Source organism: Mytilus edulis, chromosome 6 (genome assembly GCF_963676685.1).
Source record: "Mytilus edulis chromosome 6, xbMytEdul2.2, whole genome shotgun sequence".
Lineage (NCBI taxonomy): Eukaryota > Metazoa > Mollusca > Bivalvia > Mytilida > Mytilidae > Mytilus > Mytilus edulis.
This window is the reverse complement of record NC_092349.1, coordinates 48,432,758-48,439,097: the sequence shown is the minus strand read 5'-3', so window position 1 is coordinate 48,439,097 and position 6,340 is coordinate 48,432,758. Positions and strand designations below refer to the sequence as shown.

Here is a 6,340-nt window from a genome sequence, read left to right as displayed (position 1 = left end):
CATGTCCATTTCAAGCCTTTTTTTTTTTACCTCAAAATCAATATAGGAAACAGTGTCACACGAAAAGATAGTTTAAACATATTAAAATTCATTTAGTAACAAAATATCTTGTTTTGGTAATGCACACATTTAAAAAGGAATGACCAGGCTTGTTGATCGTTTGTGCATTTTTTGCTACAAATACACGAAGTTGGAAGCCAAAAACTATAAACACTGAAAGTCCTATGAATATCTAGAGAATATAATTAGGTAGGTTTCTTGTACTTGTTTTAACTAAGGTAACACTGGATTTTATCATAACTTCTCCTACCATGAATACGATAACCTCCAAAAAACAAGTGAACAATCCGAGAGAGTTATACACGTATCCAAACCAAGATTAAAAATTAAGAATATATAAATCATTAGTAACTTGGTTCCAAATGTAGACATACATTAATTCTGAACAGAGACTTAAAACTGTGAATGTTTCATAGAGGCAACGATGTTTCATAGAGGCAACGATCCAAAAAAGTCGTGAGTCTACCAATTGGTCTTCAACGCAGCTGAAAAACTCTCATCTAAAGATGGGCTTCATCTGGCCATTTACAGATATAAAAATTAGTCTAGCGAAATGGACGACACACCAAACTCCCAAAAAAATACAATTTTCAAAAATTAAACAAGAATTTGTCCATAGTACATGAATGTTCCACTCGCACATTTTCTAAGGTCAGTGGACCGTACAAATGGGGTAAAAAATACATGTGTACTGAGTGTCAAATTAATTGGACTTCTACTTTATCAAAAGTGACCTTAACCAAAAACTTAAACCTGAATCGGGACCGACGGACGAACGAACGGAAGCACAGACTAGAAAACATGATGCCCTCTACTATCCTAGTTTGGGCATCAAAATCCACATAACGTTTTTTTGTCTCTGAATATGATTCAACCTATTTCATTGATGAATTTTAGATGTACAGGTTGATACAACAGTAGCAGCCATAAACGTTAGATCTACAATACCAGCAGTTACCAGAAAACCAATGATAAAATATGCTGGGATAACAAATTTAGTCGATGTTACCAGTAAGTCAAAATCACCTACTCCAATGATAACGTCCTCAACAACGAATTCAGCTGACGTCACCAGTGAGTCAGAAACACCTATTTCGATGACGTCTTCTTCAAAAACAAATTCTGTTGACGTCACCAGTGAGGTAGAACCAGTTACCTCAATGACGTCTTCTTCAATGAAAAATTCAGTCTCCTTCAGCACTAATTCGAAAGAAACATCAACAATAACTTCAAGCACATCAATTAAAGATACAAATACGTTAGTATCACTATCAGGGAAAGAAACAAGCAGGAAACCACCAACTCCAAAAACAGTACAAATGTACACAACTCTCTCAAGCACCGATAATAAAACAACTGGTGGAAATGTATGTACTTGTTCATGTTATGACATTAATTCAAATGCGTTCAAAGAGGAAATAGAAAAGCTAATTCGAGAACTGGCAATTGACAGAAGGGTAACACTATCGTATATCTACTCTAAAATATCGATACAAGACAACCGAATGTCATCTCAAATGATTGGATATGTTGGCGTCTTGTGTATTTGTATACCGGTTGTAATTGTAATTGCAATTGATATAAGTAACTGTTTTGTAAAAAAGAAAAGAATGTCGGAACAAAAAAAGCAACTGAAAAATTGTTTGTGAAAGCATTTATTTGTTTACATACAAACGGAAAATCTAATCGAAATTTATGCTTTTATGAACAAAACAACATTTTACAATATCGTATAACTCTTTACATTTAATAGATGTATTTTTAGATAAAGGCATTTTAGTTTATAATAATTTTAGCTGCAAAATACACCCATATGGGTCAAGCAAATACAAATACAAACATATAGCATGCTATTTAGTTATAAAAATGTTTGTTTATTGTTCAGATTTGTTTGTTTATTTGTAATAGCAAACACAACTATAGATTGAAGCAAAGCAACAATAATTTTATACGATGTGATTAATATATATTAGTTGAAAGTACTCCACGACAGAAGATACTTAACCAGCCTTATACTTTTAAGACTTGGCGAACTTGTTTTCCTGGAAAATGTCTATTCAAATTCACTGTACATATACAAATGTATAAATGTATGAATAAATTAAAAACATTTAAATTACAATTTGTTTCTTTGTTTAAAAAACTTTTAATGTGAGTACTTCGGCTTTTATAGATGTTTGAAATACAATCAATGTATAGAGATTATAATTATACAATTGCAATATAGCTAAAATGGCAATTTGAAATTCTTTATTCTATTAATTAAGACAATGTTTTTTTTCATTACTTTGATAATTTTCCATACCTATTATAACTGTTTGGGGAAATATTATTATAAAACTGGAATATCCAAAACGTATGTGAAAATCCTACTCAATTAGGAACTCAAATACACCCACTTAACACACTGCTTTATTAGAAATCATTCGAATGCTGATCTCCCGTTCTCTATTTTTCCTTGGCGTTAAAAATTCCTCCGATGTAATTTCAATTAAATAATTTTAATAAATATTCCAAATATTCTGTCACCACAGATAGTTCTACCAGATTAGATCCAAAGATTAAATAAGACGGGTCTTCAAATAATTTCTTTATTGGACGTAATGCAGGTAAAAAGCTACAAAATACAAAGAAACACGCATTCAAGCACTTGTTTAAACAGAAAAATCGAGTTTTACAAAAAATACAAAATTTTACACAATTTCAATTATGACAGCTTTTGCGTTCCATACACAGAAAATTTTCGAGCATAACCCTTGTACAAAAATGATATATATTTCTCAAAAAGCTTAGATTTATAATATAGACCAAGGGAAAGTTAATTAATATAAAAAACGGGCTTACTTCATACAAAAATTATGAATTTAACACACTTAAACAATTATCAAGAGCGAAGGCTCAATTTGTCACAAATTACTGAAATTATCAATAAAAACAACTGAATCATCAAAGGTAAGTGTTCTGCAACATAAGATTATCTAAAAAATAAAGTAATTAAGTCATACATACACTATAGTTATCCACAGGAACCAAAATGTAAAAGTTTGATTTGCGTTACATGCCGTGTGTTCACAATAATAAAGGGAGATAATTAGCAAATAGTACCTATGGAGCGCAGTCCACATTTACGGCAAAAGAGTTGCCAGAACACCAAAATTATGCCATAATTCAACAAAATGCCTTTTCTGGTCCTTTTATGATAAATGATTGCACAATACTAATGAACCTTATAAAAGATGGTTGAGATCTCATAAACATGTTTAACCCCGCTGCATGTTTGCGCCTGTCCCAAGTCAAGAGCCTCTGTATTTGTTAGTCTTGTATTACTTTAATTTTAGTTTCTTGTGTATTATTTGGAAATTAGTATGGCGTTCATTATCACTGAATTAGTATATATTTGTTTAGGGGCCAGCTGAGGGACGCCTCCGGGTGCGGGAATTTCTCGCTACATTGAAGACCTGTTGGTGACCTTCTGCTGTTGTTTTTTCTATGGTCGGATTGTTGTCTCTTTGACACATTCCCCATTTCCATTCTCAATTTTATACTAGTATCAAATTAAAACGAAATTAAAGAGGTTAGTTGCACAACAATTACAGAAAATTGCAATTCTTGAAAAATCGTCTAAAAATGAGGATTCTATCAAAGTAAAATATATCTTGGGAATCAATATTCATTTCATTTGGCCAGAAGAGAATATTTATATAAGCATTGTGATAAGATTAATAGTTAAAATATTTTTTTTCAGAAATTTTGAAATGCAATTAATGTTCATCGTTCTTGAACCAGCCCTATTTTCAAGGTTTTGTAAATGGCGAAAATACTGTCATATGCGAATAGTGTGTTTAGATAAGACATCCTTTTATTGTCAAATGTATGGAAAAGACAAATAGTCCAGGTTTAATTATACCGAAGAGGTGTCAAAAAAGGTGATTGTATCAGATATCGACCAAAAAAGCAAACAAAAGCCTAACACTCTAATGACTATTCATCAAAACGAAATCAATTCCGCACCCGAAAGCTAGCTTCAGCTAGCCCCGTAACAATACCGTATACAAAAAAAATTAAAAAAATCACCCATTGGAAATTGATGGGTATATCTGGTGGTTTGACACATATTTAGTATTATTTGTCCTATAACTCAAATATTCATTCACTAAGAAGTCTAGTAAGTTTCTAAAATTAATGAAAACAGCGTTTTCAATTTGATGTGTTGGAGGTGTTTTATCTTGATTTACCTTCACGGGGGAACGCAAAACTATAGAAAGAGGATTTAGAATTAACTTAAGATTCATGCTTGAATGAATTCCATAGAGATATTGAATGCACTATTATGTACATTGGCAAAATAAAGGGCACGGCTTACATTAAATTAATCATTATCATAAATCAAGAACAAACAAATGCATAATCAAAGTTAACACATTAGCGTGGATCACTGTTGATCAGTTATAACATAAGAATGGATCACAATTGATCAATTATAACATCAGTTAGAACTTTGTCATTAAATTCCATTCACATATACTGACATTAACTTTTAGAATACTGGTCCTGGGAACAGAGGTTCGGTAACGGATATTATAGTCCAGTATTTGAATATGAGACATTTACAATTCCATTCGTCTGGTAAACTATGTTTTCACTGTCTGATAAATGGTGTGCGGACTTTTGTTAAACCTGAAATCCCTTTAATATCTTTTTCGTCTAAATCGGTCTCGTGCTGCTTTGCCGAAATCAAGTTCGAACAATTAAAAGATTGACTAGGGTCCATGTAGTTTACTTTTAATCCATCTCAACAGTAACCTTGCATCAATGTCATAACCTATCAACTTTAATAGGTGTCCTCCCTCAATCCATTAACATAAATGCTTCTGGGGATAAAAGTCATGCCGAAATGTTCATAAAGCTTGAAAAATTGTTTTGATTTTGAGAGCCTTGTTTTAGTTTTTATTGATGACTATATTGCTAATTAAGTCTCTTCTTTAGTCATATTGGAATTTCTACTCATTTGGTCAGCAATGACAAACCATACACGTATACTCGTACGGCCCGACCATATGCGTCCGGTCGGACCGTATGAGAAAAGTTCCACGGTCCAGTATGAGCTGAACATATATGTGCATGTTTTGTGAGTATATGGGTTAAATTTAAATAAACATTTATCATTTTTTTTCTTTTAGTTTTACAAATTGTTTTTATTACAATTATATGAATGTGAATAAGCGAACATTTGAACTTTTTTTTTGTTGAATTGTGAATCCTATTTCGGTACTCTCGCCCAAAGTGACACTTGGTACCACAAGAAACGTCATTTTATTTCCATTCATGTTACCTTTTCTGACATCGAACTCGGACTTCTTTTGAACTGAGTTTTACTGTGCATATTGTTGTGTTTGTTTTTGTTCATTGGCTAGAGATATAGGCATGATAGGGGGAGTGTTGAGATCTTAAAAAACATGTTTAACCCGACTGCATTTTTGCGCCTGTCCTTATTCAGGAGCCTCTTGCCGTTGTTAGTCTTGTATGAATTTTAATTTTAGTCTTTTGTGTATATTTCGTTAGTATGACGTCCATTGTCACTGAACTAGTATACATTTTTAGCTGAAGCATGCTTCCGGTGCGGTGGTTTCTTGCTACATTGAAGACCCATTGGTTGCCTCTTGCTCTTTGGTCGGGTTGTTGTCTCTTTGACACATTCCCCATTTCTATTCTCAATTTTATGTTCCTTTGCATATGATATGCATTTTTGGGTAAAGTGCCACATGTGGAGCAGGATCTGCTTACCCTTCCGGAGCACCTGAGATCACCCCTAGTTTTTGGTGGGGTTCGTGTTGTTTATTCTTTAGTTTTCTATGTTGTGTCGTGTGTACTATTGTTTTTCTGTTTGTCTTTTTTATTTTTAGCCATGGCATTGTCAGTTTGTTTTAGATTTATGAGTTTGACTGTCCCTTTGGTATCTTTCGTCCCTCTTTTCCTATATATTCTAAAAAAAAAATATTTCCCCACATTACTTCAGGTAAGTACAATTTCAGCATAGTTCAATTCATCTATAACTGACATGCTAAAGCCAGGAGTTTTACAGATTAAACTAGCGTGACGTTTTTAAAATAGCTAACATTTAAAGTTTTTATTTCAATAACAATCGAACTTTTTAAATCAATTTTAAAAAAGTTTACAATATATTGATTTGCAATATACATTTGTATCTTATAAACTTGACTGACTTAGTGTGTTTAGGAAGAACCTACATGTACTGTCCGACCGTATGCGCATTCTGAAA

At 32.6% G+C, this 6,340-nt stretch overlaps 1 long non-coding RNA gene across 1 annotated transcript; it reads right to left on the bottom strand.

Moving 5' to 3' along the window:
- Nucleotides 1-1,702: 1,702 nt before the first annotated feature.
- On the bottom strand, nucleotides 1,703-3,165 carry LOC139526111 (uncharacterized). Its single transcript, XR_011665134.1, has 2 exons — nucleotides 3,070-3,165; nucleotides 1,703-2,677 (listed from the first exon to the last, which is right to left on the bottom strand). It is a non-coding gene; the product is annotated as an uncharacterized lncRNA (long non-coding RNA).
- Nucleotides 3,166-6,340: the final 3,175 nt, after the last annotated feature.